This window comes from Aethalodelphis obliquidens, unplaced genomic scaffold (genome assembly GCF_003676395.1).
Source record: "Aethalodelphis obliquidens isolate GAN/ISIS:26980383/991018 unplaced genomic scaffold, ASM367639v1 scaffold12, whole genome shotgun sequence".
NCBI classification, from domain to species: Eukaryota; Metazoa; Chordata; class Mammalia; order Artiodactyla; family Delphinidae; genus Aethalodelphis; species Aethalodelphis obliquidens.
In genome coordinates, this window is record NW_020837956.1 from 6506430 (window position 1) to 6533246 (window position 26817).

Here is a 26817-nt window from a genome sequence, read left to right on the forward strand (position 1 = left end):
CCGTGAGCCATGGCCGCTGAGCCTGCGCGTCCGGACCCTGTGCTCCGCAACGGGAGAGACCACAACAGTGAGAGGCCCGCGTACCGCAAAAAGAAAAGAAAAGAAAAGAAAAGCATAAGACATTATTCCCACTCTCAAGGTGTTTACAATCTCACTAGGGAGTCTAAAACAAAAATAGAACAATGCTGAACCCAGCTTAATGATGAGGGACAGAGAATAACAGATATAAAGTATCTGGTGAACCTGAAATCAGTGTAAAAGAGCAGCCTGGGAAGACTTCACGAGGCAAGAAAGGGAAAGCATTCCAGGTGGAAGCAACAGATAAGCAAAGGCTGGGCATGCGAGTGCTGCTTGTGCGGGACTGAAGGGCCACCATGCTCGCGGTATGCTGGCGCATGCATGTTGCAAACCCCAGCCTCTACCAGGGTTGTAAGGAGAGAGCCGATGTCGCTAAATTCTCCCCACCAACCTTCTCTACCCACCCTCGTGCCCTCCCTCCCCACCTCCCAATCCAGCAAGCTACAGGCAGGATGACGAGGAGAGCCAGGGGGGCTGGGCCGCTTGCAGTCAACATCCTTCCAGGGTCTGCACCGTCCTCACAGAGACCATGTTCTCCCTGAGAGAGTAGCCACTCTGGAAACCCTGGATCACCGAGTACCCCTGGTACCGACCCCCGCCTCCACAGTCCCATCTGTCTGTGCAGAGCTCCAATTGGCTCAGATGTGCCAGGCTGGTCTCAACAAGCTGTGAGTTTTCTTGAGGGCAGGAGCCATTAGCCCCTCCCTTTCTTTTCCACGGTCCTCAGCGAGAAGCAGGCACACATTTAACAAGTACTACTTGGGAAGGGTTAGCCTGGTGAACACCACCTCCTCCTCCTCCAAGGTCAAGGTCAGTTATTGCCTCCTCTCTGAAGCCTTTCCAGATATTCCGAGTCAGAATTGACTACCCTCACTTGTGTTCTTATAGTACACATACATATCTCAACCGCGGCTCCAGTATGTCTCTCTCCTCGGCTAGACAGAGACTATGACAAGCCTATTTGCATCCCTAGTGTTTAGCGTACTGTCTGTTGGTCAGGAGACACCCAATAAACCTTTGTGGAGGTGGGAAAATGTTCTGTGTCCCGGAGCCTATTCTGGAATTATTCACTCCTGCAAGCCCCTTCCTTAGGAAGGAAGGAAGGCAGGTGATCTGTACTAAAATGATGTTCCAATGCGGCAAGAGGGGAAGAAGAGGCAGCTATACCAGGAGTACCATATATTCCCTATGAGGTAAAAACTCACCTTAAACTGATGCTCCCTGTGTCCCTTCCCCCGACATCTCACTCCACTCCTAATGCAGATTCCCTGAGCCATTCGTGAGCCTCACTTCATTTCCAGTCTCAGCCTCTTAGTGGTTGAGAGTGCTTATGGCTTCCCTCAAAATTTTAATTCCACCAACACGGGTCTTCAATGCCCCCCAGGTGAGGTCCCTGTGATATTTCAGGTACTCTGTCAGGGCAGAGAGGGAGGGAGGGCAGGGAGCTCTCAGGTAGCCCCACAGGGACCGCTCACCTGGGTTTGGGACCTTGAGCTTGGGATCCAGATAAGAACCAAATAACACACTCGTGATGCCAACGATTTCAGGTTTCTGGGTAAAGAAAATGTTCTCCACCACTCTCACCACTAATACTGTCCCGTGCCACGAGCATAACCTGGGCCCTGCACTGTATTGCAAACAGGAAAAACAACAGAGCCCAACCAAAATCCTGTCCCTGCCACAGTTCAAAAGTATCAGGGGCCCCCTTGTCCGAAAGCATGGAATTTAAATAATGTACGCCTCTTAGAGATTAGGTCATCCCTATTAAACCCCGCCGGCAAAATGAAACACTTTCTCACATCCTCCAAGTCAAAGATTTCCCACGACTGTGGATTTCACTGGCAAAGTACAATGGTATCTGAGAAAAGCAGGGAGGGAGACAGCAAAGGAATGAGATGGGCCGCGAGGCCTGTCGGAAGGCAGGCAGCGTGCCCTTCCTTGCAAAAGGGGAGTGAGAACTCGTGGCGGGGGACAGGTCATTGATGATAAAATGTATTAGGATATTAACATTCAAGATAGCAATCAGAAACCATTTTAGCACCCACTGCTGCCTCAGTGCCGATGAACTGCATTTTCAAACAGAAAAATAGAAATTAAGCTATTAAACATGCCAAGAGCAACAAAGGGCTTTGCAGCCTGGGCAGATGGCCGCAGAGCACTGGCTGAGCGCCAGCCAGCCAAGTGAGAGGGCTCTGAGAATCCATGCAGGGTGGTGGGACTTCAACGTGGATAAATAGAGGGTTATCAGGTACAAAAGGGGGTGGAATGCCTTGTCACTTCATGGCCAAATTAACTTAATCACAATTCTGTTCACGATCATGTGGCCCAGATAATGAAGCAATGTAGGTGCCCAGCCCTGCACAACCCCTGCAAGATGATAGCTGGCATCACCACCAGGCAGCTGGCACTACATAAAAGCAGGCCTCCTCCCTCCTCCCAACCATTCCCAGGGTTTCTTCTCAGCTCCTTCTCCCCGGCTTCAGGTTCCTCCCAATTCTCCCAGATGCAACCCCATTTATCAAATCTCCTTGAACCTCATACCTTTATTTGATGCACTTTCCCAGATACTATCTCTGTTTTTTTGTTTGTTTTTGTTTTTGTTTTTGCGGTACGCGGGCCTCTCACTGTTGTGGCCTCTCCCGTTGTGGAGCACAGGCTCTGGACGCGCAGGCTCAGCGGCCATGGCTCACGGGCCCAGCCGCTCCGCGGCTTGTGGGATCTTCCCGGACCGGGGCACGAACCCGTGTCCCCTGCATCGGCAGGCGGACTCTCAACCACTGCGCCACCAGGGAAGCCCCTATCTCTGTTTTTGACTATGATTCTCTTTCAACCTCCAGCTGAGGCCAGAAGCAAGGCAGTAGAACCATGGCGGAGACAAACCAGCCTTTGAAGTCACACCAGGACTGAATCCCAGTCTTGTCACTTACAGGTCAGGCAATTATTTATTCTCCCTGAACTTCAACCTCTGTCTCTTCATCTGTGAAACAGGTTATTGTAACAATTCCATGAGACTCACATGCAAAGCACTTGGCACTTAGGAGTTACTCAGTATATGGTGGTTAACAGCGAACTTACTGGCTCTCTGGCCTGAAGCAAGCAACTATCTTCTCTAAGACTCAGACTGCTCCTCAGTGAAATGGAGCTAATAAAAGGTCCTGCGACACTGGGGGTGAAATCTACGTACAGTGCATAGCATGGCGCCTGGCACAGAACACTCGGTAACTGTTGCTGCTCTTGCTATTAAAAAGCCAAGTCTTCAAATCTGTTACTTAATCCGATGTGATGTTCTTTCCACTCTATGAAACTTCCCACCCCCAAAAAAGCATTTTCTTGCCCCCAATTGACGTTATTGCATATTATTTCAGAACATCTGATGATTTTACAGTGCTGCGAATATCAGATGTAGACCTAAGGTGAGAATTTGTCACCCAGCCCTGGAGGAAACCCAGTGGGAAAAAAGGCTATAGCCTTGGTCATCAGAGGGTCATGAGGTGATTACGAGAGAAGGAGAAGCTGAGGATGACCACGTATTGTCTGAGCACCTACTAGGCCTGGGACACTGTATTGAGGTTTCACCTGTATTAGTTCATCTAATCTCCTCGGAGGCCAGCAATACATATTCCCTACTTTTCAGATAGAAAAACTGGGGTACCGAGAGCGTTCAGCTGGATTCCCGTGCAGCGCTGCTGCCTGGAGCACACCGGAGAGATGACTCTGACAGAGCTCCCACCTCGAGCCCCACCCAGCCCGGGAGCTCCCATCTCAAGCCCCACAAAGCCTTCTCTGACAACCAGGTCTCAGGGTTCTCATAACTCTAAGCCTCTGGCTTGTCCTCCGTGGGTTCATTCTCCTTCTCAGGTGCAACTGACTGGCTCCCCAGCCAGGCCCGTTTAAGTCAGAGCAACGCGTAGAACACCTTGCCCACCCCCACCCCCACCCCCACCCCCAGAGCCCTTGGGGAAGGTCTGGGCATAAACAAGAGCTCCATTCCTGCGACTTAGGTACAAAGCAATGGGGAAAGAGCCCAAACCACAGAAACCAGGAAAAAGCCATCTCTGAAAAGCAAAAAGACACACAGGCGCTTTTTTGGGTGGTACCTGAGCATTGACAAAGTCCTTCACAAGCATTATTTCATTGATTCCTCACAATTTACCTGTAAGGTAACAAGTATTATTAGCAACATTGTATGTACGAGAAAACTGAGGTTAAGGAAGATAAGCAGGGCTAGTGAGAGTGCACACACGGCACAACTGCAGGGGCACCGTTCACACGGTAGTCTCTGAGGACAAGTCCTCCGGAGCTGAACAGCCAGAGGTAAGTGGCAGAGTCATCATAACTTGCACCCTCAGCTCCTGACTCTGAGTCCTATACTCCTCCCAGCACACCACACCTGTCCAGCAAGAACCCTGACCACTGGACTTGTACCCCAGCCATGCAGCCCGCTTAGCTGTCACCACTGTGTGTCACTGTGACCCATAGGTGTCTGTGTGCCTGTGTTTGGGGGTAATCGAGTTTGAGACACAGGAGGCAAGAAATTCATAGTCAAGCTTCCTCCTAACCACAGGCTCAACTTTCACTGGAGACCTCTAGGCAAACCTCTCCTCAGAACAGCCCACAAGGGTCACACAGACCCAATTTGAGCTTCACTTCCTTTTCCATCTGGTGTCAGGCAACAGGTCCTAGAAAGAAGCAAAAGGGGGGGGGGCGGTCAGAAAAGGATGACTCCACAAAGGAGGAGAAGGAGGAAAAGAGGCTGCGCTGTCCATGTTACACCAATTAAGTCCCAGATGATAGGCTGTTTCTTTTTTTTCCTGGAGGAGGGTGGGGAGTGAGGGAGGAGGAGGTGGGAAGGAGAAGAAGGGAGAAGACTCAGGGCTTCTTTCCCAAGGCAGAGGACCCTCTTCCCAAGGTCTGCACCCCTTGTATTGCTGGCTATTTTCCCCTGGAGGCCCCTCAGGCACGTACTGTCCCCAGAGGTGCCTGGCATGGAAGAGGCAAGCCAGACAGAGCAGGAGATCTTCAAGCAGCAGGCGTCCTCCCAGCTGCTGCTTTCGGAAAGCACAAAACGTGCAGGCACTATGATGGACAGCTCTTGAGCTGCTGCTGGGTGGTGATTTTGGAGCTAGCCACCAATTAAACTAAAGACTCTTCATTTGAGGAGTTTGCTACTAGATCTATTGGTAGAGTGCACTGGCTGGTTAAAAAGCAGAGGGTGCACGTGTAACTAAATATTTTAAGAGTTCCACTCAGTTCACAGGCTTCGAATAGCACTTACTTTCATAAAATAAGAGGAGAGGAGGATTGCTTCTTTCTCATATGCCTTCCATGGTAGTGCAAAGACGTTATGTGGGCTTTCGTGTACATCCCTGAAGGGCAGAGCCCTGTCTGTCCAGCACATGGAAGGGATTTAATACATATTTATACATGTGGGCTCAATGGATGAATGGCCCAATTTTAAACTGGACCTGCACAACTGGATTAGGGAGATGATTTACTTGGGAAGCCATCAACCTGTACAGAAGTGTTCCTAGCAGCTTCATTCATAACAGCCAAATACTGGAAACAACCCAAAAGTCCAGGAACAGATAAATGAATAAGTAAACCATGCTGTATCCATATGACAGACTTTTACTCAGCAGTAAAGAATGAACTCCTGGTACATGCAACAAAACGAATGCTATGGGAGAGAAGCCAAACGCAAAAGATTACCATTCCACTTACATTAGGTTCCACTAATCTATCATGACAAAAAGCGTATCGGTGATCTCCTGGAGGTGGACATGGGAACTGGATTCAAAGAGGCACAGGGGATGATTGAATGATTTTCAGTATTGTATTTTACAATAGTAAAGTATATATTCAATAAAAAAGAAAAGAGGCACAGAAGGACCTTTGGGGAAGATGAAAGTCTTCTATATGTTGATTGGGCGGTGGTGACATGAATGTATATGTTTGTTAAACTGAATCAAGCCACACACTTAAAATGGATGCATTCTTTTTTTTGCATGTAAATTATACCTCAATAAAGTCGCTTTTGAAAAAGGAAAAAAAGAAGTCATCATTTCACATAAGGATTGCTCTACAATTTTCCTTTAAATAACAAATCATCTTCCCACCCTCAGGGCATTTAAGATTTCATATTCCATTTTTAAAAATAAAAGGGTTCATTCAGAGTTTTTCAAGAACACATCTGTCACCCAACATAATGTACACCTACCTGTGTAGGCACACATTCACACACCCACCCACGTGTGCAAAACACGCTCAAACCCACCTTCTCTTGTCTTCTGTGATCAAAATACGGTAATAGCAAGAAAAACACATCCAAAATGTAGGTTCCCTGCTGAATTATTTAAACCTGTCTTTCTGTGTGTGGATCTCAATTTCCTCATATGCAAAACAAAAAAAGTTAGGCCAAATGCTCTAGAATGGCTTTTAACAACCTCAAGGACCTAAATATCCATGAATAGGAGACAGCTTAAATAAATTGTGGGACACCGTTTGGTAGATCACTATGCAAGCCCTAAAAAAAGAATAAAAAGATCTAAATGTACTGACTTACATGAAACTATCTCTGGGATATATTAAGTGGGAAAAAAGTATGGTATAATGTGTTTATTATGCTAGGCTATCATGTGAATAAAATGGGTGTGCATGTGGGTAAACAGACACACACACACACTGTCACACTTGTTTGGCATAGATTATCTCTAGAAGGAGTCTTAATCAACAGGCAACAGGGGTTGCCTCAAGAGATGGAAACTAGAGGATGGAGGGGCGAGAAATCAGGAAAGGGGCATTATTCTTCACTCTATGCTCTTTTGAACCATTTGATTTTTAAAATCGTGTCCTTGAGTGAACTTGTCACAATATCTGTCAACACCTTTTTTCACTACCTATTTCTAACCCGGTCCCCCAGAGAGAAGCATGCCTCGGTTCCCAGACACTTCTTAAAGAAACGCCCCTCAAAATCGGCTGACACGTTGCTTGTCCATCCCCCGGTACCCAGGTCCCGGACACCAACCGAGCAGCAGTCATTATCTCCATGCGAAAGTCCCATTGGCTGCACCGCATGCCTACCTTCCAGATCCCAGCTCCCCACAGGCCACAAATGGAGTAAACTCAAGCTAGTACCTGCTTCCTCTTTTCAACAGGCGCAGAATAGACCCAGAGAGCTGGCTCCCTCTGATGACAGAGGTGGCTAAAAACAAATAAGTCTGTGTATGCAGATGCTTTTCTGAGCTGAGAAAACATCCAAAAAGCCAAACCTAATGTCAAGAGTGTGCAATGGCTTACGAAGCATTGCCTGGTCATGGTGTCGTTTTCGTTTTCCTCTCTTCTTTCAGGGAAATGGCAGTACATGACTGTCCTCCCACTGACTCCCACGAGGAGATGCTGAGTGCAAACAGCAGGAAATGTAGCCACTTACCCTCAGTGTTCTGAAGTGAAAAATACCCACTACCCATGTGCACTTTGCATTTTGCGTTTTGCTTTGCAGTTCTCTCTCTCACTGGGTGCACTTTTATCCATGTGTTTTATTGCACGTTTCCTATTTTTTTACACTAATAAGCCAACTGCGGTGATTGAGAGTCAAGGCTCTGAAGCTAACTTACCTGGGTCCAAACCCCAGCTCTGCCTGTCACAAGCTGTGTGGCCCTTGCTGCGATTTCCTCATCTACACATTGAGAATGTCAGTGGCATCTGCTTCAGAATGTTGGGAGGCTCAAATGAGAGGGTGAAGCACTTGGAGTCACGCCTAGCACACAGCTAGCATCCTCTAAATGTCAGCTGTCAAGTCATTAGGGTTATTTCCCGCCTAGACTGCGAGCCCCTCTTGGGAAGAGCCACGTGTCCCTTGGTGGGGGTGGGGAGGTTTCCACAGTTCTTGATCCACAGCTGGGCACATGGCAGGGAATCAGTAGAGACTCCAAGTGGAACTGAATGGATCCACGTGGAACAGAGCCGAGCTCAATCGGGAGCTCAAGATTGTGCAACCAGAAAAATTATCTCCAGACCAGGAACTTTTCTGTCTCTGTTATATCACAACCTAGCAGGACCTTTCACCAACAGCTACTCACAAAGACATTCAGTTCCTGACTCCCTTCAAAACCTAAGACATTATAATTGTTATTCAGCACTTTGAGCTCCTCATGGAGACTCTTCTATTCATAATAATAATCACAACTCTAATAAACCCCCTTTATTGAGCACTTTACATGCGTTATCTGAGTGAGGGAGGCCATATCCTTATCTGAACCATTTCAGGAATGAGAGAACTGAGGCTCATGGATCTGAATGGCTTGCCCACATTCTCACAGCTTGAAGAAGAGCAGCCTGAATTAAGGCAGGGCTCTCCGACTCCCACCCCGATGCTCCGGTTACCTTGGACCTAGCCAAGGGCATGGACTCAAGGAGATCCTGAGGAAAGAACACATCGTGAGCTGGTCAAGGAGCCCACGCTGTGTGCATGATGGTGGAGTCACTTCTTGGGCACAAGAACAATGAAAGTAAAGCTTTTTCATTGTCCTCCTGGAGCTCATAGTTGAAGGAACACCAATCCCACAGCAAAACACCTGGGAGGCTCAGACTATGAGACACAGACACAGGGTAGGACGCCCAGCTTCAGGGAGTAAATGCCCTATGGGAAATATTGCTGTATTGGGATTTTCTGTATAGCAAGTCCTATTTGCCACTGCTTTGTACCATATAGTTGGAAACATGTCCAGTGAGGAAGAGTTTTATAAAAATCACAGAAGCATGAAAGCTAACAGTCATAAGCAACTTCGAAATCACTTGGTTCAAATAAGCAAAGAAATACAAATTTAAACAAGGGTAAGACTTTTTGTCTTTTGCCTAACAATTTAGCCAAAGTTTCTTTGGGGTTATGTATCCTTGTGTTATTTGTTTATTAATATATAAACAAAATTAAGTATCATGATGTGTTCAGTTTTTAAAAATCAAAACTTACAATGAGAGGCAGCAGTCTCTTGCCCTCCCCAGAGGGAGGCAATTTTAATAACTTCTATTTGGGTTTTCTGGTCATCACTGCCATGTCCCTAAATAAAATGTTTACACCTCAATTTCCTGATTTCTTGTTTTAGACATTCACTCTTGCCCTGCTGCTGTGAGAGATGAGGATTTAGTTCACTCACCACCTCACGCCACTTTCCTCCCTTCACAAAATAATTACACATCGCAATTCTCAGTTCCTTCTCTATTCTTCTTGACAACTGCAAAAAAAAAAAAGCAATCTAAATGTCAATTTCTTGTTCCATCAACTATAGACAATATCCCTTGACCCTACACCTTCTAACTGGAGGACATGAGTGCTTCCCGCCCTCCCCATCCTCTGCATTTTTACTGTTAGACTATCAACATTGACAAAACTGACATTTTTTTCTAATTGTAGTTGAGTTGCATGCTTTGTGTATATGCTGGTTCCAAAATCTGAAGATGAATTAATAGTGTTTACTTAATATTATAACTTTGTAAATGATATCACATATACTTTCTTTTCCACAGGTCCAATGTGCCAACTCATCTACCACTCAATGGCGAATATACCTAGCATCAAATTCGAATGGATTCTTTTTTTTTTTTTTTCACTCTATCAATTGCCTTTCTCAGATCCTCAAGTTTTTCCCCTGGGTCCCCTTCTCTCAGGGTCTGTCCTTCTGGAGACCCTCACTGTACACTTTTCCCTAATCTGGGCTGACTACTCTCTGGTCTCCTGCACAGCTGTAGTACCGTGACTTATTTTCACTGCTCTGCTGGAAACAGTCACTGTTTCTGGAATCCATCATCTTCCTTGTTCTGGGTTATTCCCTTGTTTTTTGCCAGTAAAGTACATTCTGATTGAAATATTGATCAAGAGTGCATAGAAAGCTAGCTTTCTAAGACCTTGCATGCTTGTCCTCACACACGATTGATAGTTTGGCTGGATATAGAATTCTAGGTTAAAAAAAAAATCATTACCTATCAGAACTTTCTTCTAACATCAATATTGCCTATGGACTCTGATGTCAGCCTGGCTACTGTTGTTTAGTATGTGACTTTGTTTTGTTTTCACTCTCTAGAAGTTTTAGCATCTTTTTTATCCTCAGTGTTCTGAAATTCCAACGTGATATGTCTCAGGGTATCTTTTTTTGATTCATTGTACTTGTTCTTTTGATTCACTGAATTTGTGGGAGATATTCTTCTAATTTGTCCTTTGCTATTGGCCTCTTCATTTTCTGTATGAAACTCCCATTATTTGGCTATTGGACCAGTAGAATTAATCCCTGTCTCTTACTATTTGTTATATATATTTCCATCTCTTTTCTTCTTTTAGTCCATATTCTAGATTTCTTTGACTATATCTTACAACCCTTCCACTGAACTTTTATTTCTGACAACAGTATGTTAAGATTCCAGAAGCACCTTCCTATTTTCTGCAGCTTCTTTCTCCTCATAGCATCCTTTTCTTTTTGTGTTTTATGGACACAACCTATTTCTGTGAACACAGGGTTACAGGAGCTGGCCGTGATAGCAAGGGTGTCCACCATCTATGATAGCTCTCCCCAAACCATTATTCCATTGCTTTTTACAAGAACTTTCCAATTTCTGACCCTGGGGGTCAGGGTCTGGCTCCAGGTCCTTCAGCAGTGAGAGTAGTGAGTATACTCACTACACATGCCACATACAGACTTTCAAATAGTCACTTGCTTTCAGCTGCACTTCTCACTCTTGCCTCTGGGGTGACTACAGTTTCCATGCCCAGAGCTCCTTAAGGGTCCTGCAGAACAGGTGGCTCTAGGCTAGGCTCCGGTAGCCCCCTGCACATGTTCTGGGCTGTGGCTCCTTTGTACTTCTATCCTGCTCTGTAGTTTCCACCCTGCCCTCTCCTTTCTTTTCCCAGAAATTCACTGAAATAGCTTAATGATGGCATCCTTCTGCTCACTTACTCGTTATAAAATTGTATCCCCCCCACACCTTCTTCCTTTTCTGTTATCTAAATGGGATCTTGAGTAGGCAAAGCAATAAACGTATTTGCTCCTAGACCACCTTGAATGAAAATTCCAAAAACGCATCGTCTTAAATGATATTATCCAGGGCTGGTGCGAGTGGAGGAGAAATAGGCCCCCTTACACACTGCTAATGAAGTATAAATTGGCACAAAATTTGTAGGGTGGTTTGGCATTATATAACAAAAATCCTTTGACCTAGCAATTCCATTTCTGGGAATTTATCCCAAATCACACATGTGCAAAAAGATTTAAATACAGAGATCATTATTACAACATTTTGAAGCGTGTAAAATTAGAAACTAATTGTCCAATAATAGCAAACTATTTAAATAAATTGTAGCATATTCAAATCATTAGATACCATGCCATCACGAAAAAAATCTTGCAGAATTATATTTAATGACATGGAAAGATATTCAAAATATGGTATTAAAAGTGGAAGGAAAAATGAGATTATAAAGGAATATATATACTATGATCCAATTTTTAAAAAATAAAATGTGTGTAAGTAGGTACATATACAAAGGAAAAAACCAGTTATCTACTGGAGAGTAAAATAATGTGATTTTTTTCTTTGTGCATAACCATAGTTTTTCTAAACTGTCTTTTTTTTTTTTTTTTTTTTTTTGGCGGTACGCGGGCCTCTCACTGTTGTGGCGTCTCCCGTTGCAGAGCACAGGCTCCGGACGCGCAGGCTCAGCGGCCATGGCTCACGGGCCCAGCCACTCCACGGCATGTGGGATCTTCCCGGACCGGGGCATGAACCCACGTCCCCTGCATCGGCAGGCGGACTCCCAACCACTGCGCCACCAGGGAAGCTCTAAACTGTCTTTTAAATCTTCTACTTTCTATTATAACTTTTGTGATTAAAAAAAAAATCAGACAATAAACTTGTTGCTTGAAGGACATTATGTGGCTCAGTCCCCTCATTTACAGGTAAGGAAACTGAAGCACAGTGAGGTCAAGCAACCCACTCAGGCATCTCAGTAAATTCACCACAGCTGACTCAGTGGTCCCGATTTTCACTGCAGAATTCTTTAAGGTGCAAGTTAAAAATGGGACAAATTATGTTAAATTTACTTACTTCTTTAAAAGTGTAATTTTCTGGTCAAATGGTTCACAGCACTACTCAATCCTAATCACCAGTTATGAGGGGTTAGTAGCCAGGCATATTCCTCAGTCAAATACAGTCAGAACATCTTAAGAGAAGCTTCAATAGCTCAACCAAATAGAACACACTCATTTAAAAATCCTTTGCTTTGATCAAATCTCCTTCTCTGTACGATGCTCTTCCTCAATTTTTGTAGGGTGGTGTGGCCCACATTTTTATACCTTATACACGGTTAACCTTTAAACTACCTTGTATGTGATAAACTTCCATAACAACATAGACTTTGTCAATCAGGTAATGAGCAAACATTTCTGCCAAGACATAACTATACCGTGCTATCACCTAGCCATGTAGTGTCACCATTTTTGTTTTACAGGAGTTCTTTGGAATATATTCTCCCATTTGTCCTCAGTGTCCTATAAAACGTATAATTTTTTTAATTTATAAAAAATTTAAAATGCTGGTTCTAAGAAAACCAAGCATAGGTCTCAAACATGTAATATAGAGGAAAATGGAATTTATTAGGCAGGTCAACGTCAGCAAAATCTTACCCTCTATTAGATGTTCATCATTTGACTGTTGAATTTTGAAGGAAAACATGAAAGCTTTAAAACTTAGATTTTGTATCAAACTAGTAAAGATATAAATAAAAATTCTGACATAATTTCCAGCTTTCTGGGATAAAGCCTACCTTAACATGTAACCTAATGAGCATGTGTGAATGTTCAACTGGGTTTTTCCTATAGATAAACGAATACATAGGTTTTCAGGTACAAATAATATATGAAAGCAGGGACCATCTATTCTCTGAAAATGGGCAACTCTCCTTATAATTCTCTGCTCGGTTTCTATACCTTTATGAAGTTGCAGGCATTGTAAAATGAACAGGCTAATGCAGCTGGACTCACAAATCAGATTTACATGTGCTGAAACCCCACCAATAACTGAACTAGAAGGGAAGATATTTCCTGAAGCGTATAGCAAAGGGGATCAGAAAATTGTCCAAGCTCTGAAGGTCAGAATAGTTCTGAATTTGTGGCTTTCTCTTGTGGACATCAGATTTCCACATATTTTGGACAAGCACAGAAAAGACATATCACAAGTATGTCATGTTATATACAGACCATATGGGAGGGGTTCTATGAATTCCATCTACTCTGTGAGGATAGTTTAGGGCTATCTATAATCATTAATTAACGAAGTCAGGGCTTGAAATAAATAGAAGAAGCACAAAAAAAGTCCTTGGCCTTTCAGAGGCATCAAAGGAAAATAAAGTTTAAATTTTTCAAGTCTATCCTTAGAATCGTCAATGCTCTGTTCATTGCCCAGAGTAGACGTAACTGGAGCCAAGTTTTAGTTAATAGATCTTTTCTAGTTAATAGATCTTTTCTTTTTTTAGTTAATAGATCTTTTCTAACGTTGAACCTTTTGTTGGTTTCCCTTTAGAGTATTTCATGTCTTGTTCGTCAAAAGGCAAATTTCAGAGTTTGGGTTTGGTGACTGAGGGTTCATTTATCTAAGATCAAGGAAAGCCTTCTTGATACTCAAGGAGTCAGGCCTGTGGATTTCGGGGAGGATACCAGCAGCGTAACGAGCAGAGGGAAGGGCAAGTGCAAAGGCTGGGCGGTGGGAGAGGACTTGACCTTTGCCAGGGTAGGAGATGGAGTGACAGGAGCAGAGTGAGGGAGGTCACTGGCGACAAGGTCACAGAGGTGGAACATGGTAAGGACTGGGCTTTGGCGCTGAGCGAGATGGGAAGCCAGAGGTGAGTTTGCGTATAGAAGTGACGTGCTGTGCCTTACACTTTGACAGGATCAGTCTGGCTACTGTGTGGAGAATAAATTTTAGGGGCGAGTGAGGAAGCAGGAAGGCCACTGACGAGGCTATCGTGATAATCCAGGTGAGAGTTGGAGGCTATCATAATAATCCAGGGGAGATGATGGTGGCTGGGAAGGGATGGGATAGTGGAGGTGACGGGAAGTGGTCAGTTCCGGAACATATTTTGAAGGTGGAGCCGAAAGGATTGCCGGTGGATTGGACGCAGTGTATAAGATAAAGAGAGGGCTCGAGGCTAGCGTGGAGATTTGGAGCCTGAGCAAAACATGAAGCTGTCCTTGGCCAAGCAGGAGAGGACTGGGAGGCGAGCAGGGCGGGAGGGGGGCACCCAGAGCGGGGTTTGGACAGGCACGCTTGGAGACACCTCTGAGATAGCCAAGGGCAGGGGAAAGGTCCAAGCTTAAGATCTGAATTCGGAAGTCACTAGCAGAGAGACACAGTACAGATCCGAAACCCCTGACCCACAACACTGACATCCAAAATGCTCTAAAACCTGGACTTTTTTTGAAGTTTGGGTCAAAATCCTTTGGCCACAAACCCTGACCCAAGCTGACACGCAGTTATTTATTGTCTCCATTTATTCCACTTAGCGTAAACAGCCATACAATTGGGTTATAGAAATATTAATTTGTTTCCTCATAAAGGACTGCCCCAGCATCTACTGGAGTTATTACGTATTCAATAATATACAGAATAACATTCTAGAACAGGGGTCCCCAACCCCCGGGCCACAGACCGCTACCTGTCCGCAGCCTGTTAGGAACTGGGCCGCACAGCAGGAGGTGGGCGGCAGGGGAGTGAGGGAAGCTTCATCTGCTGCTCCCTGTCTCTCCCCATCGCTCCCATCACTGCCTGAACCACCGCCGCCCGGCCCCGGTCTGCGGAAAAACTGTCTTCCACAAAACTGGTCCCTGGTGCCAAAAAGGTTGGGGACCGCTGTTTAAGAATACAAAGAAGTCTGAATTTCTAAATAAATCTGGCCTTGGGGGCTTTTGCATAAGGGATGTGGATCTGTAGTTTGAGCCAGGAGGACACATAGGGACTGGGAAGACGAGAGGGACCTGCCCAGATGTCAGAAAGACCTCGATACAGAGGTCCAACCTCGACCGCCCTGGGTGGAGTCGGCTTTGACTTCCCACCTTCCTCCCTCCAACACCACCACCAAACACGCACACTCATCCCAGACTTGGGGATAATAAAAACCTTGGGTTTTTAGCTTTCTCTATGTCTTCAAAAGAGAAGGCAGAAAACCTCTCTACCCACCCCCACCCAACACACATACACACACACACAGTAGTTCTTGTTAAGCCTGACGTGACGCTGACTTCATGCACCACTGAACTAACTGGCTGGATCTGTTGCAAGGTGGGGTTTGTGCAGTGAGAAAAAAAAACTGTAGAAAAACTGAAATAATGCTTTAAGTTAGCATAAAGGCATTTCCTGTTTCTGGGAAGCCTGTCTGTCTGCTGCTGTTGCTCTAACAGATTGAGTATCCCTCCCCCCGCCATTAAACACACCAATTCTAAATTCAGTCAGGACGTAGGGGCAGGGGGCTGCGGTGGGGCACCCCAAGTCCCAGGCCCGTTGCAAGAAAACAATGGAGCAAGAGGCTGGGTGCCTGAACCCCCGTCCAAGGTGCCCTCTTAGACTACAGAGGCACAAGATTCCCACAGAGGATCCTTTGTGTGTTCTAAGGCAAGACACAGGAAAGGGTTGAGAGGATTTAGAACCTCAGCCAGGTAAAGGCGAGGCTGAGGTAGCTGCTCTTCTCGAAGCTATTGTTCCTATGTTCATTCCTGTGGATACATGTGCTCCACGGTGGGCGGCTTGGCCGCAGATAAGAGGCCTTGTCAACACTTAAAAATAAAAATGAAAAGATATTTCACTCATCAATCCTTCTAGCCCACCAGATGGACCCAGGTTCTGTTGTCTTCCCAGGCCCCACAACCCAACCTCCCTCATCCACTTCTCCTGCCCTGGATGCAGATTCCTAGGATCCGAAAACCTCCGTATCAACCTAAATTGTTGGCCCATTCGACCTCTAAGGAAGAAAAAAAAGAAGAGACAAGAAACCTCTACCAGAAAATCTGCGAGCCCTATCATTCATAAACAGATGAGCAACATACAATGAATAAGAAACATCTCCAGAGAGGCAGGGGGTGGTGATGATTAAATATCATCAACTGGAAAACTGGTCGTTGGCCATGATCTCTGTTGAAACTAGGTGGTAGATACACAGGAATCCATCATTCTACTTGGTTTACTTCTGTAGGTGTTTGACATTTTCCATAATAAGAGATAAAGAAGAGGAAGAGGAGAAGGAGAAGGGAAGAAAAGAGGGAAAGAGGAAGGGAGGGAGAAAGTGGACAACTTCTATACCCCAACTGGACTGATGTCCCACAGCTCATCTTAGCCTTTCTTAAAGACTTTAACTGGGGAGCGGAGTACCTCAGGTAACCCAAGCCTTTCCCACCTCCTGTTCCAACCAGTCTAAGCCAATGCCCCACAGAGGACATGGGATGAATAAACGCAAGCCACAGCTGTCCATCTGGCCCTTCTCATGCCCCTCTGAAGAGACTCCCCAAGTCCTTTCCCTGATCCTCTCACGCACATACAGTAGGCGGTGGTTTTTTTTTTTTTTTAAGTCAGGATTCACAATAAGTGCTTTGAAGAAAAAAGGAGTTGATCACTTCATCCTTTCCTTTCTTCATAGAGATGTTTTCCCTGACTTCAAAAGCCATCTGTTTACCTTAGATGATTAGGAAAGATTAATGGAACTAATTGTGTTAACAATGTGACTGTCCCGCTGAAGCCTGCAAATTATCCCTGATTTGCTTTGATTGCCTAGAGATTACCTCACCACCACTAAACCCAGTCAGCTTCCATATGACCGCACTAGGCTGTGCCCCACAGCAAGCCAGTGTGCAAAGTCAGCCTTCTGCGGGGATGAAGGCTGTGGGAGCCTCCAGAGTATGAAGTAAGCCTGCCAACCTCCCGGCGGTGCCCAGGGAAAGCCAGCGATCCGATGGGCATATGCCCTGGGAGTGCAAAGCTTGGGCCATGTCAGCCGAGCCAGACACCCTGCCCTCATGCACCCCCGGGGCTGTGACCCTCTGGCTGGTATCTACCGTACAAAAACTCCACCAGCACAAGAACAGAAACAGCTGTCCAGAGCACACACATCACAGATGCCTCTGTGGCTGCCGGCGAGCCCTCGGAGGTGGAACTGGGCTCAGAGGGCAACCTGGGAAATAAGCAAAATGCAGCCAGAGGAAGGGATGGAAAACCTGAAGTTCTCTGTCACAGACGGATGGAAGACGCTCCCCTCGGAAGCCTGCAGGGAGCATCAAACCAAGCAGCTGGGGGATGGCGGGGTGTGTGGGGAGATGCCGCCAGGGCCCACTCATGGCTGCCTTGCTACCGCTCCCCCGACAACTTTGTCACTGTGGGCAAATCTCCTGGAGTGTAACATAGACCCTAGTACCCAATTAGTCAAATATGAGAAAATCCACCACTTGCTTCTCGCAAGTCAAGTTACTCTGAGTCTTTAATTCACAAACCAAAGGGCGAATCACAGGTTTCCTAACTTAAGGGACCCAAAGCTTGCCAGAGCCTTCCTGAGAAAGTGATTTCAATAGCTCAGCCATTTGGTGTGAAATATTTTCCAACAAATTCCAACTTCTTTTCATCCAAAGAGAGCAGGGGATCAAAGTTACTGCTGACGAACCTGGCAGTCCCAGGGGTGTTGCTTAAGGCAGTGGGAAGGATGTGGTTGTCTGGCCAGCTTCTCAAGCCTTAAGAATCACCGTCCTGGGAATTCACTCCAATGCTCAGAGCCCTGATGGAGCTCACCTCACTCTTTGCCAAGTCACCTGGGGCGCCGGGCTTGACAACGGGGAGCCACCTCAGCGGGAGCCTAGGCTCTTCTGGGACAGTTTCCCATTGGTCTTTGTCTCCCCAGGCCCGGCATGGCACCTGGGCAACTGGGGTGGGGTGGGGGGAACAGGTGTCAGTTACAGGGAAGCGACTACCAGGACCCAATCAGAAGACTCAAGAGGAACTTCACTTACCTGGTGTTACATTTTGTTTGGGCCATTAACTATCAATCATAGGACCTCTTAGAGGGGATGAGGATAATTATTAACATGAGTTTATGTTTTGCATAAGGGAATCATTGCCAAAATTAAAAGATGCAACTCTCCCCACTGAGAGAGAAGGTTATAAAGCAAACAAACACTCCTAATCGAAAAAGAAAAGTCAGTCTTATGAGAAAGATTTTACCCCTAATTATGCAACCCATTCAGTGAATGACATCGATTTGTATCTCTTACCCACAGTAACCCCAGCCGCACCCCTACCAGCACCTCAATGGCCAAGCCACCTGAGTTAACCAGGTTGAAGGTGCAAAGTCCAGTGGCATAAAGCTCTCTACCGCTCAGGGCATACAGGGCATCCATCCTCAGGAAAGAAGGAAGAAAGTAGCCGTGCAGAGCTGGGGGTCCCTAGCGGTTATCCTCCACTTCCAACAACAAACGCATCCACAGACAACCCCAACTGTGCAGGCAGGACGGGGGAGCTCCAGCGGGCTTACACCCGCTTACAACCTAATCTACTGGGGCCACTCGTGGGTGCACGATTTGGGCCGCCTTCTCATTCTTCCCAAGAGCCACTGCGCTTCTCTCCAGGGTTGGCTCAAATTTCATCCTCTGGAAACCAGCTGCTCTTAAAATGCCATGGGCCTTCCCCAAACTACAAAATTACTCTTCTCCCCTCTGGAGATGACAGGAACATAAGCTTTCCTGTCTCCCTGTGCCTTTGTATACACACGTATTTGATATACACAATAACTGATATATGCTGACTTAACACAAGAACCTCTGAGACGATATATACAAAGAACTGGGAAAGAGAGAGTGCTGGACAAGCGCCCGAACATTTTGCAGCCCGTTCTCCCAGGCCCTTCACTTGGAGCTGTCTCCAGGTCCTCCCACACTCTGCCCCTCCTATCTCATCAGTCACTGAGCCCCAACACTTTCTTCATAAGGTTCTGTGCCTACACTTTGGTTCCATGCTCACCCCTGGTGCCAGTCCTCATACTGAATAGAATCCACCCAGTAGCGCCTAGATCTTCCTTATTCTCAGCACTAATCCACCCTTCTGGAAACCCAACCCACTGATGTACAAAACAGTCATCACAATGATGCCTCTTCCACCAAAACTTCCCTCTGCCCATAGGATGACATTCAGTTCCTCAACATGGCAGCCCACTTCCTCTACACTGTGCTGTGTTCCTCTTATTCCTTATTTGCCACCGCAGATGCCTGGTGCTGCAGCCAGGCTCACGTAGCCACCATCCTGCCCAAGCCCCCCAACACGTGCCTTACCCTGGGCTCCAATGTGTTCCTTCCTGGGACCCAGCCTGCCTTCTCCAGCCTCCTCCTGCGCCCGTCTGAGCCACTCCTTTGGCACGGAGTATCATTTAGGTTGTCAGGAACTCTCTTCTCACCTATATTACCAGTCCCCAAAGGTACTTTTTCAGGGGCATCACCTTCGCCCTGTATTCCTTCTTCCTTAAACCCCACCCCTATCCCTCAGCTTCTAGGACCTAGCAGAGCAGCCCACAAAGGAGCTCTTCAATAAACATTTATTTGTTGCTTGCTTCCACTCCAGGCTGTGATGCTCCACCTTTTCCTTTAGCATCTGTAACTTAGCAGAGATAATTCCTTCAACTTCTAGGTGTTCGATGTTGAGTAAAGTGACTCTAGACACAAACAATAATTTTTAAATGCTACACCTCCTTTCCATACATCAACCAGTTTCTAAATAGCACAAAAAGGTAGTGTGTCTACTACAGCCTATGAGGTGACCACAGGGTATGGATTGGGGGAGACGGGGAGCTTGAAGGGGTGAATTATCCCAGACTAGCCTTAGAGGTTCTGAACCAGAGGCTCCCCCGTTTCCCTGCCCTGAGCCTGGCTCCCCCAACCCTTGAGGCTCAGAGACGCTGGCTCTATGCAGCCTTGTGTAAGGTGATCTGTCACCAGGCCTAAACAAGCTCTCTTGGGAGACGGAGGGAGGGAGGGAGGGGAGGGAGCTAGACCTCATAGGATTTCAGTTCATTGTCATGGAGGAGAAGAGCCCAAAGGCCAAGTTTCTCACCCTGGCCTCTGCCACTAAGGTCCACATGACCCGGGACAATCTCTCGGAGCTTTAATTGCCTCAACTGTAAACTCCCACAGGGGCAGGGAAGAGATCTGCCACAATCACGCATAAACCAGTATGTTCAGAATAATCAAGAACGCAACAAACGAAGAGAATGAAGCAATCAGTTTGAAAACTTCAATGGCCTTTGGGTTCTGAATCAAGACTCAAGGATAGAAGGCCCCCTAGGAAACTCACTTCCAAATAACAAAGTTAAAATCTTCAACTCTGTAATTCCTACTGCCGCAAGTCACAACTTCTCTTGCTGGCATTTAACATTCTTTAAAACTGGGCCCCAACTGGAATTTCCAGCTCTTTCTCCCACCCCCTTATGTTTCAGCCATATTGCTCTCCTACTGTACCAGGCTTTTCACATCCCACTCTCCCTTCCTCAGCACACTTTGTCCCTTCCAAACCACCCCTCACCAAAAGCCCAAATAAAATCTACCTAAACTTTCAGGGCTATCTCCACCTGAATCTGCTTCCCCTCTCAACACTGGTGTCCCTCAATGGCAGGTCCTCTCCTATATCCTTGTAGCTCATCCCTGGAGAGTCCCCTCTCCCCACCATGAGCACATGGAACACTGCTGAAAAGTGCTCAATAAACCCTTGTTTGTTAAATGATGTAACACCCAGAAAAACTGAGACTCCGTGACGTTTCCATTACATTCAGCTGGAAAACTCCATTGAAGATTCACTCCTTGGGTCCAACCCCCTGAAAACATCCTCCTTTATTTTGCTGCTGAGCTCATCTCAGTCCTATAAAAGTGCTGCATCCAACTTCCATCTGCATTCCCCAGACCAGTGATCACTTCCAACCCCCATTAAACTCCCTATTACTTTTCAAAGAATCAGCCACCCCAGATCCACACATTACAAAGCCAGTGGGCTGTGCAATGACACGGCCCACACCCATCTTGATGCAATTATTTCCTTGTGTTGTTGCTTCTCTGCAGTCCTACCATTGTTCTTCATTTACCCAGAGAGCTAGGTCTGAAGCTTTATAGGAAAAATGAATTATGACTTGCCTTATATTCCATACTTCCCAGCTCACCAACATGGGTTTCAAAGCTTTCGCTGGTGACTCTCGAGCCTATGTGGAGAGCAATTTCGCAAACCACCTTGCTATATGGTGTCATCCAGAGCTAACCTCCCTCCTCCAACCTCCCACATCCCATCCTCACTACGTGTGTGCAGCCTTTCCATCACCTGGACTCCCACCCCCCGTCCAGGAACAGGAAGAACCAGCCAGCCTGGCAGAGAACGAGCTGGAAGAAGAGAAGCATCCCTGAAACCCCAGGCTTGGAGGGACAGAATGGCCACCCAGCTCCATGGCTGTAACTGACAGTGTGTCCCCTTGGATCAACTCTAGACCTGGACTCACAAGAGTGGTGTTCTCCCCGACTGCCCCAGAGGAAAGGCAGCATTCCGAGTCAGGTGAGTTCTTAAGAAGTAAAGCCATAGCACATGGTGCAGGAAGTGGACTTGGGAGCCAGACTTCCTGGGCACCAGCTCCATTTAATAGCAGTGTGACCTTGGGCAAGTCAATTATTCCTCATTCTCAGTCTGCAGACTGGGGATAACAACATTACCTACCTCATAGCATTGTTGTTAATTTATATAAAATGCATAGAAACTATGCCTGACAAAGTAAATATTTATTATTATTATCGTCATCAGCATCATTGTGGTTTTTATTATTAATTCCTCTCATTTTCTTTATTTAGGCACAAAAGCAAACGCCTCACCCTCAACACAGATCTTCCTGTCCCTGGAGACTACGTTCCAAATCGTATTTTTTTCCTACCTCCTTTTTTCACCTCCTGTATCTCAAACATTAAATATCCATTCAAGCATTCAAACCATCACGGTGAACTGATCTCACTTGCTTCCTCTCCTCGGCCAACACCCCAGATTTCTTGTGAGCTACTGGATCCACTTGGTGGCAAATTCAATAATGCTTATACAGGTTTTTATCATTATACGTGTTTTGGAAACGTGTGGTGAGCGCTGAAGCAGGGCAGAGGAGAAAGCACGGCATTGAAAAGATCAAAAACAGGTCTCCGCCTCCTCATCTTAAAACTGCAGTGGGGCTTCCCTGGTGGTGCACTGGTTGAGAGTCCACCTGCCGATGCAGGGGACACGGGTTCATGCCCCGGTCCGGGAAGATCCCACATGCACGGAGCGGCTGGGCCCGTGAGCCATGGCCGCTGAGCCTGCACGTCCGGAGCCTGTGCTCTGCAACGGGAGAGGCCACAACAGTGAGAGGCCCGCGCACCGAGAAAAAAAAAAAAACAAACTGCAGTGGTCAGTCTCCACCAAAGCCACAGGCTCCTTGAGTCTTTTGTTCTTCTGAATTCAAACTGTGGGCTCCAAGAGCCGGCCTGGGAAGGAGATAAGGCAGATGGGAAAAACTGAGGATGAAATCAGGGTAAAGGGTTGAACCCCAAAGTGTAAGATGAACCCTTCAGATGTCCTCATTTAATAACATAGTTTCTGAGACCTGCCCATCAGTCCTGTCCTTCCTGAGCAAAACATCTGTTATGATGACTGAGACTCAGGGTAGTTTATTCTTTCTTTGCTAAAACTTCCGTTGGGGTGTTGATCTCGTAAATGTTATTCTTATGGCTCAGATGAAAGTCAATGTTCAAATTCAGAAGGGGGTGTGGGGCAGCCAGACTATCTATCCATCTTCTGAAGCCAAAGAGATAGAAATCTACAAGTCACAGGATTGATTTTTGTTTACGCCTTCAATCCCAAATATTTGGAATGACCACTTTGATGTAACAAAAACATGTCCTATGAATGCCAAAAAATAAAAACAGAACCTCCATTTCTATGTAACAGATAATCGAGGTTACCTTATGGACCGACTGCTTATGCAAAATGATTGTGAAATTCCTACTGCACCCCAAGGAAGAAAGTCACCAAATCAATGCCTGACCTTCTTTTCTCCTTTCATACTTGAAAGACCAAACTGATTTAAATTCTGCAGGACTCCAGGGTTAACAAGGAGAAATTCCAAGGAGACTGAGCTTCTCCTGATTCCTAACACAGCTGGATGAAACCCTGCCTCTTGCTTGCCCAGAACCCTGAGAGCAGGGTGGGGGGTGAGGTGGGGGTGGAGCTGGCCCTGCTCTTCCCGGCTCTCTGCAGGCAGGTAGAGCAAACACTGCCCTTGCCTTAAGACACAGGGCTCCATTCCTGGCTTCTCCTTTGTTAAGGGTGGTGTCAGGCCACTAAACCCAGTTAAGCCTCAGGATCAGCAGAGTTTGAGGGTTATTTGAGGAATTTAAAAGATAAGATATTTGAAAGTTGGTACTTGGCAAACTGTAAAGCCCTGTTGCATGGAACCTGCAACCCCCAATAAGAAGTTAGCTACTGCTATTATTCCAAAGGTTCGTGTTGCAGCTGGTGGTGGAGAGGAGTGCCAGAGGGAGGCCTGTCCCTCCCCTGGGGCATGTTCCTACCCAAAACACACACAGAGAGACTCACACACACTCCCTGCAGACATTCTGTCACTTGAGTAATTTCCTTACAGAACAATCATTTTTCCCCCCCTTTCTACGCCCCTAAGGATTTTAGTAGTTCTGTTATTACAAAAGTTCACAGTAGTAACTGTAAAAAAGAGAAATAAAACAAAAAAAAATTTACCATAATCTCACTACCCATAGATAATTTGCAATATATTCCTTCCAGCCTTTCATAGCTGTTTGTGTGTGTATGTATATGCGTGCATGAGTGATTTTTTAATAATAATAGCTAAAGTATTGAATACTTATTGTGTGCCAGGTACAGAATTAACCACTTTACATGTTTTTAGTCATATAATCCTCTCAACAATCCCCGAGTAGGTACTGTTCATCCTTTATTTTACAGATGAGGAAACTGAAACTCAGGGAAGTTAAGAAACATGTCCAAGGTCACACAGCTTGTAAGTGGCAGAGCCTGGGTTCAAACCCAGGCAGAGTCCACTGAGTCACCAAACCAAACATAAGATATGACCTGCAAACTTTGCCACTTAATATATCTTGAAAATCTTTGCATTTTATTCATTATGTTTTCTACTGTCATGATTACACACTCTTCCATAGTAGGGATGAGCCAAGGTTTAATCAATTGTTTAACTTGACTAATTCTGAGTATCTACAACATACTCCTGTTTGGGACATTTATTTTCTAGCTTTTCAATAATTTAAGCAACACTAAAAAGAACACCCTTTATACCTATCTATGATCATTCTTACCTAGAAGTGGAATTGCTGGGTCAAGAGAAATGCCTGTTTTTAAAGTCCTTGCTATTTTTTGCCATATTGCACTCCTGAAAGATTTCATAAATTACACTTCCGCTTGCAGTGCATGAATAAATTCTTACATTTTCATCAACGCTAAGTAGTATCATTATTTTGTTCTCTAAAACATTCTCCTTTAAAGTGCAACAACTCTGAAGGGAATCACACTTACCCCCTGGTTCATACCTTGGGCCAGTTCACCCTCTAACACTTAGGGAAAAGGAAATGGAGGCCGACAGGAAGACCAAGGAGGCATGGGGGAAACCGGAAGGCAGGGAAGGAGCATCTGATGCATGGGGATGGGGATGCAGGACAGCATGGGGCGGGGCCAGGGACAGGAGAAGGGGTGTGGAGGAGAGGACAGAAGAGAAAGCAAGAGCATGCCGAAAACAAAGTCCTGGCACTTGAAAAATGATTATAATAATAAAATGGCAGGAACCTAAGGATAAGGAAAGAAAGATTAATTGAAAACAAAACAAAACAAACCGAAGCCAGAAGTTTCACAAGAAGCTTGGAGTCTGGCCAGCGCTGCATTGCTTCTGTCTAGTTGACACAGAAAGTCAAGTGCGCCTCTAGGTGTGAGGGAGAATGAGGTCCCGAGTTATCCACCTGTGCGCTACATCCTGGACAAAGTGCACCCGGTCTCATCCCCAAGACAAATCACTGAATGACTTCCTAGGTCCACAGGGCACCCCCAAAACATTAAACCTTACCACAGTCCAGGGGAGAGAGTACAAATTCCATTCAGCCTGGTCATTAAGGACAAAGTGTCCTTCCCCATTCACAAGCCGGTCTGGGACTCAGGGAAGAGGTAAATGGGGCCTTTAAAGCAGAATCCTGAGATACGGTACATTCACACAGCAAACCTCCGTATAACGCGGTGCCAGGCGATGATAGTAGTAGAAATTTCAGTAGTTGTGATAATAGACAAGCAGATGAATAAATACAAATATAAATCAAGACGTGTCTTTTCAGTACTCCTCAGGGACCAAGAGAAAATGGTTAAATGAGAGGCCCACCTCCACTGGGATGTGTCTTGCCTTAAGTGCCAGGTTCATGGAGGTGCTCGTGTTAACACTCATCTCACTCGCACTATAAGCGTTCACATCCATCATGCCAGCACAGGCACTGGATTGGTGGGGCGGATACCATCATTGCCATTTTTCAGAGGAGAAATCAAAACTTGAGGATGACTTACCCCAGATCATCTAACAGGAAGCAGAGGCACAAGTTCTACTCGTAGTAACAGCCAGGAGGGCTGATTTCCTACTCTGACTCCATGTCACTCCTCAGCCACATCGCCTAGTTCTTTCTTATAAATAAAATAGAGAAAGTGGTATATTTGCTGGAATATTCTATCAATAAAACGCTCTCCCTGCACAGGGGCTGGAGACTCTGCCTGAACTTTGGGTTGGTTCTAATTACCTGAGGGATTTTCACTTAGGCCACCTCCCCTCTGAAGTGACTGATCGGGATGTGATCTTTGGCCAGTGGAGGAAACCCAGGAAGAAAATGACAGAGCATCCAAGGTTGGAAAGCTGAAAGGAGACAATGAAATGCAAAGTAAGAACAGTATCCAGTTAGACTCGGTTAAGGGAGAGGATGGACCTCTTGGGGAGTCTGGGAAGACTCCACCTGCGCTCTGGGGCAGAGGATTCAAAACACCTGGAATCACAGCCCGCCTGCTATGGTCACACCTCAAAGAACACACTGCTTTCCTTTGGTTCTAGAACCAGCACTTTACCAAACACATTTCTTGTTGAACATTGTTAAAAAAAAAAAAAAAAAGTCATATTCTTGACCACCGAAGAGAAGAGAAGGCGGGGTGGGTGTGAGGACTTCTGTATCAAATTTCCTGCATAATCCTCTTATGAGATTAGTGCCTTCTTAAATGGTAATGAGGTTCTGGCTTGGGAACTAAATTATACCACTGGGTAATTCTCCTCTGGGAGAGAGGGGGATGCGTGATTATATGAAGCAGGGTGGAAACACAGACCTGTGATCCCCTTCTCTAAATGAGTGAGACTGGAGCCATTTCAAACCAGGAGCACGAAGCTGTAGAGCCGAAAGGAAGTTAGAACCTAACCCAATGCCCTTGTCGGTTCATTTGTGGAAAAATCATATTGCCACAGCCTCCCAGCCTGGGACATGGGAGGGCGTCCCCACACCCCTTCTTGGGTCTCTTCTCCTCCTTAGGGGTCATCCGGAGAAGTGCAGCTTGTGTCTGAGGTGCTACGAAAACTCTCCTCCCTCTTGCCTCCCACTTCTTCCCTCCCCCCTCCTCCCCCTCCCC

At 46.0% G+C, this 26817-nt stretch overlaps 1 protein-coding gene across 1 annotated transcript in view; it reads right to left on the minus strand.

The window, feature by feature from the left end:
• PRKCE (protein kinase C epsilon) overlaps positions 1–26817 on the minus strand; it is a 510344-nt gene that overhangs the window by 324109 nt on the left and 159418 nt on the right. The window lies entirely within an intron of this gene.